At 30.8% G+C, this 13,500-nt stretch overlaps 1 protein-coding gene across 1 annotated transcript in view; it reads right to left on the bottom strand.

The window, feature by feature from the left end:
* Nucleotides 1–13,500, bottom strand: part of LOC108914228 (leucine-rich repeat-containing G-protein coupled receptor 4) — a 151,910-nt gene that overhangs the window by 52,434 nt on the left and 85,976 nt on the right. The window lies entirely within an intron of this gene.

Here is a 13,500-nt window from a genome sequence, read left to right as displayed (position 1 = left end):
TTTGGTCTATTTCAAAGCTAATTCAAACAGATTTACTTCCCTTTTCTAAAAGTTTTTACCAAACGAAGTCAATGTCCTTCGATAAAAATTGTATGCAATTTTTTTCTGTTACTGTTTATTACTTCCATACGAAAAGGGCGGCTTCCAAGTATAATGTGAAAACAAAAATATTTCTTTGCAGTAACTGGTTTTTTTACGATTAATATTTGTCGATGGTGATAACAGAACAACAAGAATACAAGATAGCTTTAAAATAGAGTTAAAAAAGTCATTTTCATTGCTCCATTTTTCAGTGGAAACAACTCTAAAAGTATTCTCTGCCCCTGGTGCTTCAACGAAGGCTTTCGAATGCTTAAAATTTAAATGTAACGTTAAAGATTTATATAAAATCCTCCATTACGTGGAAAATAATAAGTGAAAGCTTCGCATGTCTCCCGGGTGATCTTTATAATTCATCCGAATTTATATGCTACATATTTCATTTAGGAGCTGCCTCGGCTTTATTTTAAATTTAACAGATTTATCTCCGCGTTATTGTTATTATATAAAGCAAGCAACCAGGCGCTAAGAATTTCATACAATGTGATGATGGATGATGTAAATGAATGAAGCCCGCGAAAAAACTTCCGCGAATATTTTTTAGGAAAACAACGCAACGGCAGATGATGTTTGGAAGAAATGGTGTCGAAGTACCAGATGTAGCTCCATCGATCTTACCCGTATTAGCGCTTGATTCTAATTTTTGTTATGTACCTTCTACGTGAGAAAAGTTTGACAAGGTGTAAATAAACATATATACAGGAATTGGATCCCATTTTAAAATATTCCTCATGATATAACTTGTTAAGACAAGTTAACAAGTTGTCCATATATTTGATACCCGAAAATTAATATCGAAAATATAATATATTACCTCAAGTATTATCTAACTTGTGATTGGTGTATTCAAGTTTCACAAAAAAAATTATATTACTTTTCACATTTTAGTAAAGGCTTGTTTGAACACCTGTTCTGTGTTCTGTGCCACATATATCAAAATTAAAAATAATACACATAAAAATATTTTTGGCCGATTGACAGGCGTAGCTTTAGTAGTAGTTTTTTTAAGTGTTACATTTACTGCTTAATCATAGAATCGTTTTCTCTGACGATAAAATAAAAACTAATATTTGTTCTTTAACGAAAGTGATTATATTTATTGTAAACATTTATAGTGAAATTAGAACAGCCTGTAAGGGATATCCCTTGTCCTGTTTGTTTCGAAACATTTACTTAAAAATTTTCAAAAAAATACACTTTTCATTGACACTTCATTTTAATTTATAGTTTTCTTCTTGAGTTTCTCATTTTAGTCAGTTAGGTATAGGATAGATGACGCTAGTTCTAAATTTAAAAAACTTTGGTAAAAAATTAATAAAAATATAAGCTTCACTCTGAAAAGTTGAATTTAACAATAACCTGTGTATTTGTAACGTTTGATCTTTATCATATGTTTGTTTTAAGAGTTAATTTAATCTAACTTGACAAAAATCTTAATATGTTTTGGATATTAAAAATTGTTGAATTGATTTCTGTAATTGTGATATGTATGTAGAAAAGATTTATTTTTATATTTACTCTGCCTAACTTTAACATTTTAAAAAAGTAAAACTTAAGAAATAATTAAAAATGAAATACTTTATTTTTGTAAAAAAATTAATAATTATTGTATAGAGGTTAAAAAATTAAACATATTTTGACTTTACTAGATCAACAAACTATATTATATTGTAGTGTAGGACCTGAAGATGAGGTGAAAATGATTGACTTCGAAACCGGTAGTCTATTTTAAACAAATAAAAGGATTCAAAAATTGAACTTTTCTTCTGATTTCTAAAATAAGTTGAAATAGAGTTTGTTTTGCATGTAAATTACTGGAAAAAGATATTAGGCTTTTTAATGAAGAATTTTGAATACCATCAAAGAAATATTACGTATTAATACTTAAATTGCAAATATCTTAAGACATTCTATCCACTCCGTTAGACATATGATAGGAGCAGACGGCATATACTACCGAAGTTATTCAAATATATATTATCATATTTACAAAAACCCTCTCAAATATATTTCATCTAAACGGGAGCAACCAATATTGCCCCTGCCTGAAATGTGGTCTTTCCCTTTCCATACACATCCCCCGCTTTTCATATTTATTATATCTTATAACCTACCCCTTGTATATTCGACACAAAGGGAACGACCAGTTCACTAACCAATTTCGGAACTCGAAAGGAGATGATTCTCCTTCATTGTTAGGCTTTCGAATTGGTGATGGTAACAGGAATTCATTGCATCCATTTCGGGTGAAGATATACTGCATGTTCAACCGAAAAAAAAGTTTATCTAAAACGGTGTGACTGTTTGAGAGCTATACTAAACAATTATTAAGCTAATTCTGTCATTGTTATTCATTAACTTCTTAATATTAATTAGGAGTTAAATAAAACACACAGACACACATAGATCAGCATTATTTTTTTACCTAAATACTTCCTTTATAAAATATTTAAAGATCTGTTTAGTAAATTTAATAATGGAAAAACATAAACAAGGATGGTTCAACGCAATCTTGACTTTATCCATTATCCGAAAAACCAAAATATTATGGAAACTGTCAAAGTAAAAACAAACTGTTCGTAAATAGTGGAGTCAAGATAGCTTAAAATTACGCATTATTTCGAAATAATTATGGGAAGCATGGATTTTCCTAAAACCCTTTGAAATTACTTGGAGATAAGTATTAGAAAAAAGTTATAAACTTATTTTTGTACGCTAATTGTTTTTTATTTGTTTAAACAGTAATAAATAGTTTTTTTTAAGAACATTTAAAATAATTCAATGAATTCGCTTATATTTGTAATATAGAGGTTCGAAAAATGGAAATTATAAATGGCTGAAGAGGTTTTATTGAAAATATATATATTACACTAAAGAATTACAAGTGTACGAGAGTATAACCTCAAAATGGACAAAATATGTGAATAATACACTTTTTAACACACTGATAACTGCAGCTTACTCGAAAACATAAAAATCATGTTCTTATACCATTTATAATAATAGTAATATCTCTACTCCTCATTCTAACCACGAGAATTAGCCCATAAGTCGGAGACTTGTGCGGGAGAGGAGGCGGCATATTATTATTACGCAGGCCGCATTTGCGCCCAGGAATAATTAATAATTATTTAATTCTTATAAACGAAAAACGCTTTTAAAATAAATAAAACTGCAAGTAACAAAAAAATATTTGGTGTGCCCACTGCTTAGCTTCGTCACCCAAACTGTATATTGGACTCATATATGTGTCTACATCAATAAGAGAAATTATATTCACAATTTCAGATACAGAATATACGTTTTAAAAATGAATATTAAATCAATTCATCAAAAAAACCTTATTTTTTTGATGTTGTAACAATTTTCCACTTATTACTATAAATAAAAAAAATATTTTTTGCTGGATTTACTTTTTTTAAGGTCTTAACTTAATTCTTTGATGGTTTATTAGACCAAAAAAATTTTTTTTTGTACATTATTAAACTTTATTTAACAATAAATTTCACGGAGTTTTCATGAAATATTTTTTTTTGTTATTTTTTTGTTTTTCAACTATTATTTCAATTTTTTAAGAAAAATAAAATGCACTATCTTAAAGTAGAGGATTTTAAGCTTTATAAAGTGCTCCCATAAAGTTTCAATATCACATTTACAACTATAGTTTTTGATCTGTAAAGTATGGCCTAAAAAGTCAAATTTGTGATTTTGTAAAATTATTGAATATGGGGCTCAATATTTTACAAATTAAATTTTTAAGATTTTTTCCATATCGCTCACTGTTTCAATCGTCATTTGAAGAGTAATCTGTGAAAGTTACAATTTATTTTAAAAATTAAAAGAATGACAGCTATTTTATTATTATTGTATAAAATTATGGAATGACGTAACTTTGTATACGTACTATATATATTTTTTTTCTCAAGTTTAAAGACATACAATTTTTATAGCCATATGACTCTTCTTTCATTTAAATTTTTGTGAGGTCGATTTGATCAATTAGATCAAAAGTTATAACAAATTTAGTGTAGCGCGCTCGGGGCCGCGCGCTCTTCGAGAGCTATACCTACTTGGGGACCGCCCGTCTCATTTTTCGTACGTCAAAAAAAAAAATCTACAGCCTTCAATTCGCATTTTAGAAAAAAACTTTATTAACATTTTTTATGTAAAATTTCCTGTTCTTTCGAATCGCGCAGTTAATTTTTTTTAAATTAATTTCCGGTATATTCTATTACACGAATCCCAGGACATTTTTCTTTCCCTGTAGCTGTACACAATTATTCCTAAACTGAAGAACTGATGGAGTGCAATTGTATAGTAATTGTATTTACCGTATGCAAGTAGTTTAACAAAAAGGCAAACTGTAATAGTACCTACACAAGTTCTGTTTACTTTGTAATCCGCTATCTGTTTTCTCAAGCAGTTGGCTTACATTTGATGTTTTACTAAAAGCTTAATACAAAACCACGAGCAAACTCGTTTCCCTATTTTTCCCTTGCTCTTGCAATTTAAGCAGCACACGATTTACGCCGAACTCACTCTCTTCTTGTTTTATGGAGCCCGCTTCCCTCGCAAATCTCCGTTTACCAGACGCAATTCTTTTACTATTTGGCTCAATTTACTATTCACAAAGGTATACGGACTATTCCTCCATTTTAAATGAACAGAAAATAGTGGTCGACAGTCACCAAAATTGTCACAGTTTAAGGACTACATTAAAACGTATGGTGTTACTCGAATGTTTCACAAATACTATTACAAATATGAACACGGATATTTTCAATCGGAAAGTGACTAATTTGTTTTGCATACAGTGTAGGAACGTCTAGATGGTCTATCAGAAGTTACGTGAGAGCGATAAAGTAAGCCATAGAAATCCATGTGATAGACAAGGATGGCTATAGTGAAAGCGTGTAATAGTCAATGCCCATTTCGCCTTTCCATAAATAAGAAGTGGATCTCATTTGTGGAAGGGCGAAACGGGCGGTGACTAAGAGAAGCCTTCATTATAGCCATCCTTCTCTATAGCATGGATTTCTATGGCTTACTTTATCGCTCTCACGTAACTTCAGATAGACCATCGGTACTTTCCTACCCTGTATAGTGGAGTCAAGATAGATTTTGACTTCGCGAAAGTTACTGGAAGAAAGAACTTTTTATTTTTCCCTTTGTAAAGTAACATATAAAAAGTTACCAACTGTAGAGCGTACGCTAAATTATTTATTTAACAAATTACATAGGTGCAAAATTACAGTTTTTGCAAACCATATAAAAAAATATAATTAAAAAAAAAATTACTGCGCCATTCGAAAGAACAGGAAATTTTACATAAAAAATGTAAATAAAGTTTTTTTCTAAAATGCGAAATGAAGGCTGTGGAATTTTTTTTCTAACGTACGAAAAATGAGACGATGATAATAATAAAATAGCTGTCATTCTTTTAATTTTTAAAATAAATATCTGTAAATTTCACAGATTACTCTTCAAATGACGATTGAAACTGTGAGCGATATGGAAAAAATCTTAAAAAATTAATTTGAAAAATATTGAACCCGACATATTCAATAATTTTAAAAAATCACAAATTTGACTCTTTTTGGCCACACTTTATAGATAAAAAACTATAGTTGTAAATGTGATATTGAAACATTATGAGATCACTTTTTAAAGCTTAAAATCTCTACTTTAAGATGGTGCATTTTATTTTTCTTAAAAAATTGAAATAATAGTTGAAAAAACAAAAAATAACAAAAAATAAAAATATTTCATGAAAAATCCGTGAAATTTATTGTTAAATGAAGTTTAATAATGTACAAATTTTTTGTTTTGTTTAATAAACCATCAAAGAATTAAGTTAAGATGTTAAAGAATGTAAATCCAGAGAAAAATATTTTTTTTATTTATAGTAATAAGTGGAAAATTGTTATAACAGCAAAAATATGACGTTTTTTGATTAATTTATTTAATATTCATTTTTAAAACGTATATTCTGTATCTGAAATTGTGAATATAAGTTCTCTTATTGATGTAGACACAGATATGATTCTAACAAGTATACAGGATGTTCAAAAAGTTTGGAACCCCCCTCTATCTCCTGAACACTGAAGGTCATTTACAGGTCAAGTTGAAAATTTTAAATGGAACCGTATACTTTTGATTTGATTGTTACTTACAGTTTTATTTATTTTAAATGCGTTTTTCGTTTGTAAGAATTAAATGGTATAAAAATATGATTTTTATGTTTTCGAGTAAGCTGCAGTTATCAGTGTGTTAAAAAGTATATTATTCACATAATTTGTCCATTTTGAGGTTATACTCTCGTACACTTGTAATTCTTTAATGTAATATTAATACTAAATATTACAAATAATCAGTTTGCATTTAAGGTATTTATATTCGTTTTCTTTTATACTAAAAGTATGAGTATGAGTTTAATATTTATACCTATATGAATATTGATCCATTTTTAAAATAATTAATGAATAAATAAATAATAGGGGACGTTTATTTTGATTTTGTAATTTTGTATTTAAAATCAGTGGTGTTTTTTCAATTTTATTGGCTTAAAGCCTTGATTTCCTCGTTATTTTTAAAGAATAGCAAGAGCTCGGTGAAATTTAAAAATTAATTATTTTGTAATAAATTTGTTTTTTTTTTAAAAATAAAATATATTTTCAATAAAACCTCTTTAGCCATTTATAATTTTCATTTTTCGAACCTCTATATTACAAATATGAGCGAGATTGATTTAGTAACGATAATTTTTAAATAAATTGTTTAAAATAGTCGGCCATATTGGATCAGCCAATTTGAATTTTCATTTTTTGACATCATTTGTGATAATATTTGAACTAAAAGTGAGTAATTTCATTCAAATATTCCGTTAAATAAATTCTGCAAATAAACTCGTTTTTGGCGCACTTATAGCTAAATCGGAGTAAATGTCCATATTATTGAGGAACTCCATCCCATTCTATGGTTGTCGTGCGTTGTCTTTGCCTAGATATCTTCAAATTGCGTTTTTAACAAAAAAATACCTAAATTGTAAATTAAGCCATTTTGGCACCTAGTTTGTCTATGAAAATTAAGCTAAAATATATACTTTTAGCTCAAATGAATATTTCACGACAGTGCAGACAACAACTAAAACATAACGAACATAAATAGGTCTGGTTGTACTATACGCGAACTGTATAAATTCGCAAATTTACTTCCCGTTAATGGCTGTTGTTCAGTGAAGATATGCCAGGCGCCCCAACAAGAAGGACGGAAAGTTGCGCTGTATAAAACAATATTTAATGGTTATCGTAGTGTTGTAATGATATTAGCAGTTGTAAGTAATTTAGTAAATTGCTTCTCTCAACAAAGCCCCCATTACTTATCTCTGGAATCCACCATGTTAATGAAAAGATGTAATTATAATTATTTGCTCTTAACTTGTCGGCGAAATGTTATTTATAGTTCGGAAGGGAAATAAATTCGTTTACTCGTACTTTATATACCACTGCAAGAACATGAGAGGGTATTAATGTGATACTAACAGCAGTTCTGCTCTCTCGAAGCAATTTAGAATTTTCTGGTTTGATTTATTGCAGTTGGCACTGCAATGGACAAAGTTCAGAGAAAAAAAAATAAGTAAATACTGACATTATTAAAAACGGTTAATCCTATTGAGAACTGTCGAAGCTCGATGAACTTTTAGACGTGCCAGGATGACAGTTAGGAAACAACTAGTTTCAATAGCTGCATTGCCGAAACATGAATCAGCCAGTAAAACACACTATTTCGTGTTTTCCTTTCATCTCCACTGCATGTACTTTCTGCGTTTTTGTGAAGACCTATCTCCACAGACCACCTAGACTGGCTTATAGAGCGACTTTGGTGAAAACACTTTGGAGCCTGATTTGGAGCCCAGCGCTCAGTCGTGTCCTAGCATTTGACGTGTACGCATCGCTGTGATTTCGATAATTAGACGTTTTATCATGGGCAAGTGTATTGTAAAACATTGTATAAATAGAAGTGATCGAGTTGGTGAAGAGAGGCGAAAAGTTTCCTTCTTTAGGTAAGTAAAAGAAAGGAATATATAATAGGTAAATATGTACGCCATTTTTCGGTTAACGTCACAAGTTTCCAGGGTTAGCTTTATAATTTTGTTCGCCCACATAGTGTAGTGATTAACGTGATATTGTTATTATAAAATAATGAATGAATTACTGTAAAATATTTTTAGTAATTATTTACTTTATGCGAGTCTTAAATTTTTAAGAAATTTTACCAATTCCCGTCAGTTCGAGATAGCTGAAAATTAATTAAATATTTTTTTCAATTAAAAAAATCTCAAACAAAACTAATTTCAGATTCAGTATTCGTACAGACAATTAATTTTTATTAAAGATCGTGGTTGTTTGACGTATCCATCGAAATGTCGTAGTAATATGCTCAGAAACATAAAAATTAATAACATTTTTAAATAATGATGAAAGCAGAACACCTAGGCTATAGAAAAATAAAATTGTTTATCATGCATTAAAAAACTTTCTGAATGTGAACATATTTGAAAATTTGCATGAACATCAATTTAATAATTTGCCTAACAATTGTAATCATTTAATAGAACTTGTAAGGGCTGAATGTGAAAAGTATATCGATGTACGAATAAATCATGAAGTCAAATTATTTAATTCGGTAAAATCTACGAAAAGACAAATATTAAATAAATTAATATTATTTAGAGGATAATAAATATATTTAAATTATTTTGTAGTTTTATTTAATATGACACTAAAATATACTATTTTCTGAATTACAAACTTAAAATTTAATATTTGTCATAAGATGCAATATAATGTTTAATATGTAATAAAAATATTACTTAATCCGGATCTGCTTAAAGATGCGCGCGATCAGATTGCCTTCCACACTCCACTTCCCCGGATTTTGCATTCACTGGTACCCGTGCATTGGAATTAGATACGGCCAGTCTAGGTGGTCTGTGCCTATCTCCCATTAAAATTAAGTTTACAAGTTCATAGACACCTTGTACAACTAAGTCAGCTCATATATCATTGTATTTTTAGAAGTGTGTTTCTGAAGCCTCTCTATTTTTCAACCTAATTTCTATTCTGCTTCCGTATATACTCTTGTTGGTATATTTTGCACGATTTTGTTAGTATATTTGTAAACAGGACGAAACGTCATTAACTTCTAGGCATCTTCCACTCCCGCTGGGAATACACGATGCTGGTGAAAATAAAACGATTTGGTTGGCCAAAGGAGCAGCATTTTATTCTCCACAATTTCCACGTCATGTTTTTTGTATGAATATTTGTGTAAATGCGATGGAATTTCGGTTTTCTAAAAACAGACACGGCACACCAAAGTTAACATGTTGAACTGTTACGGTCACGTGAAGTATGATATACAGGGTGTCACTTTGAATGGGAGGCATACTTATAGGCTTAGTTCATACAAATCTTTTTAAATCTATTATTATTACTTATTATTAATATTGCTTCAATTTAGATGTTAGTAAAAAGTTGTGGAAAACGGTATTTCACGATATAACAGGTTTTTATGTTCAGCCAGCCATAGAAAATGTATAATTTGATAGATAAATAAAGAAAATTGAGACAAAGCTTATGGGGTGTCAGAATAACCTAATAGCGAATCTTTCAATTCGAGTACAGATCATCATAAAAAATCAGGTGAATGAAAGCAAAAAGTTCGTAACTTCATCATATCAAATTGAGTTAAGGGTTTCGTGGATTGTAAGATCACATCTTATTAACATCTTTTCTCTTATCTACGTCTTCTTATTCAGTCTGAGTAAAAGTGATGTATTTTTCACACGCAAACTGGTATTTCAGCAGGAATTTGGTCATTTGCAATTTAAGGGTGTCCGAAAAATAAAAAAAATACACACGCAACTCATTCCAAAATGTGATTGTTTATAAATTGCAACAATTACTTTGATTCACCACAGAACCACACTGTCGTTACTGAAAATTATGAATGATGTTTACTTGAAAGGGCAAACCTCTACCTCTCTATTAAATAAATAGAGCGGTAATCAAAGTGCGGTGTACATTTGTGTCAATGGATATGTGCTGGGAATTTTTCAGCAGCTACAATTTCATTACAGTACCGACATTTGGCTTTAAATCAATATAACTGTTTAAAAAAGCATAAAATGTCGGTAGTAACACATGTTTTTGTAGATCCTGAGGCTTATGTGATGTTTACATACCTGCAGGACTGCTATATCATATTTTTCGCAGGATTTCAGTAATCACCAGAATGAAGTTTAACGCATGACCCATTGTCAGTGGTAGATCTACAGGGTGAGTCGGGAGAATTGCACCAAATTCCAGGAATAGATTCTACACGTTAAATAATAAGAAAACTCAAATGTTGTTCTGCGAAGTTCATTTGTTTTCAACCGCCACACTTGACCTCTAAACACTTTCTACTTCGTCTATGAAGGACGTCTGTAGCTCTCCTGATGGCTGCCCTTTTTCCTCCAGAAGATTAACGTGAAATCAGAGTAACTATTAAACTTGAAAAAGTATAGTTACATTTCCTAAAATTTCTATTTGCTCCAGATCTACTTGCAACACAGAATCAACAGGAGATTCTAAATATTAACAAGTATTTATATTTCAACAACCAAATTAAACTTGGAAGAGATCACACAACTTCTTTTATACCTTGTCATGCTGCGCATTTATTATGGAAATGTTAAAATTTAAACGACTACCTTGTCGCGATGTCCCACAAACTTTATATAGAAGGGAGCACAGATAATTCAAATAACATTTTAACAAGAACGACTTCCGTACAACTTCCGCTGGTCATAAAAATAATTCTTCCCCGTGCAAATGCAGATTTTCCAGATGTCACAGGGACGATAATTTATTCATCGCCCTGTTCTTCAACAAAGCGTATTTCAGCATGAATAAAGCAGAATAAATATTTCAGGAGCTGCTGTGTGTATAAATTTTAAATAGACTCCGCGGCAGTAAGTTTTCCTCGGTCGCGTATAGTTCTCTCGACGCGTTGCATGGAAAAATACGGGAAACAAGGAATCGATAAAAGGGTCTGTAAAAAGTTAATTATGAAACTCGTTTGTAATTAGGAGTGGCATTTCCCCACTAAGAACGTCAAAAACAGCGTTTTATTTCGTAAGCTGCCGTTGCTTATATACAGGGTGTTAATGAACTTATGTTTATATTTGGGTCGTTAACTTAGCTTTTAATGCGTTTTTAATAGTGAAAGACAGAGCAAACATTATTTCATTTTATTTCCTTTGCTGAAAAAACTGTTTAAAAATGTCTTCATCAAATTTTTATGACGGTAGTAGCAAAGCAAACGCCAAACTCCCTATTTTTTAAAACGCCCGGCTCTGTTATTGCATTAATATCAGCGAAATTTTGCCTGCCCCTCTGGTAATTTAGCCACCATTTAGTCCCGATATTTTTGCTCCGGACTCGGGAAAACTAACGCAAATAAAATTAACGGGCGAACGAGTCCAAAATGTTGCACTACGGCTGGCTTTAAAGTGGTCGCCCCGAATTAATTTCTATTAACTATGACTGTCACCTGACACCGCTGGCTGTGCAGTCAGTCAGATTCCAAACTTGTAATTGAATTTCCTCCGGGCGCGAACGGCTCATTGGACGTTTGTTTAATGAACGCTCTGTGTACGTTGGTAGCTACTTTTAATCGAATTGCCGTCGAGGAACGACGTAAAAATCAAGCATGTACATTTACGCTTGAATAGAGTTGTTAATAATTTAAAACGTTTGTAATTATGCGTACTCGTAGTATGAAAGAGAAATTTACGGCAGGTTTTAAATTATTTAAAATCAAGATAAGAATCGCAATTGGGCAATAAGTAACTAGAACGGAGAATGATTCAATAAATTACTAAATAAGTAGCAACTCGTTGACTATTTTGGTATGCAAAATATAATATTAACATATAAACCAATGCAAAAATTTAAAGGGTCAAAAGAATTTCCGAAATTTTTCCGTGATTTTTGACAGTCTGTATTTAGGTGAAATATGGTCGTATCGGGAATTAAAAAAAAAAGCATTTTGAAGCTCTAAGATTCTAGTTTTTAGAGCTTTCGGCAGAATTTTCTTAGGAACTACGGTTATGCAATTCTAAGAAATAGCACGACAAAAAGTCCACGGATTTGGAATTTTTTTTCAGCTAAGCCGTTGCATGAACCAGATTGTTTATTCAGTTTCAATTTCCATTTTTTAAATTTCGGTAAGACCATTTTTCATCGAAATATCGGACTTTTAATTTTGTCTTCAATCATCGATATATCAGCGACAAATGGTCATTTTCGAAAACTGAGATAAATTTCTTATAATTCATCTTTTCATCTTTTACACGAATTTTAAGAAACAGGAAAAAATGGTAATTTATGGTTTTTTGACGGCTAAATCGGAAATATTCACGAAATGACTAATGTTAAGCATAACAGTTCGATGTACCCAGAAGAACCTTGTGAAGTTTCATATCGATCTAATGAACCGTTTCTTTGTTTCAAACAGTCAAACTTAAAAAAAATAAAGAGTCACGTTTTTTGAGTTTAAACACTTAATCATAATTAAAATGGAAAAAAGTTTTTTGAGGTTATCTCACATTTTTTACCGCAAATAATGTTTAAATTAATGAAAAAAATGTTCGAAGTTTTTTTTGTTTTTTTGGAAAATCTTGCGGACATTGAAGAAAACAAAATCCAATTGTTTCCAGCATGATTCGGCTTTTTAGTCTTATGCGTCTGTTCATAAACTTTTAATTAAATTAAAATTAGTTCATGACCCAAACCAGATTTCGACACCGATTCATACCGTTTTTTGAGACAAACTAATTAATTTTTGTGCAGTCTGTAATCATTTATAAACAGTTTTTTTTTAAAGTACATACCCTTTTTCTTCTCTGAAAAAAAATATTTTTTTTTATCAGTTTAAACGTTATTTGCGATAAAGATGTGAGAAAACTTAAAAAAAAAAATTTCCATCTTAATCATGATTATGAAGTGTTTAATAAAAGTCCGTTCTCTGTACACTACTAAGGTATCGCTGCGGGGTCGGGTGCACGGGCGTTACAGCTGGAGGCGGAGACTATCGCTCTCCCACTACGATGATTTTACAGTGGACGTATTTAGGTTGATTTAAACGTGCTACTAACGTTACAATTTTTACTTCAATAATTGTGTCAATTTAGAATTAATACAATTATTGTACCGCAATTGTACAACCAAATTTCATCGCAATACAAAATTGAATAACCGACATCCCGCGGACGCCAATTTAACGTTCCTTCTCTTTTTTGGTTTTATGAAAAAAAGTTATTCTTGATGAAGAGTTCTGCATGGCCTAAAACCC

This window comes from Anoplophora glabripennis, unplaced genomic scaffold (genome assembly GCF_000390285.2).
Source record: "Anoplophora glabripennis isolate ALB-LARVAE unplaced genomic scaffold, Agla_2.0 scaffold16, whole genome shotgun sequence".
Classification (NCBI taxonomy): domain Eukaryota; kingdom Metazoa; phylum Arthropoda; class Insecta; order Coleoptera; family Cerambycidae; genus Anoplophora; species Anoplophora glabripennis.
The sequence above is the reverse complement of the archived record's forward strand: the minus strand, read 5'-3'. Positions and strand labels throughout refer to the sequence as shown.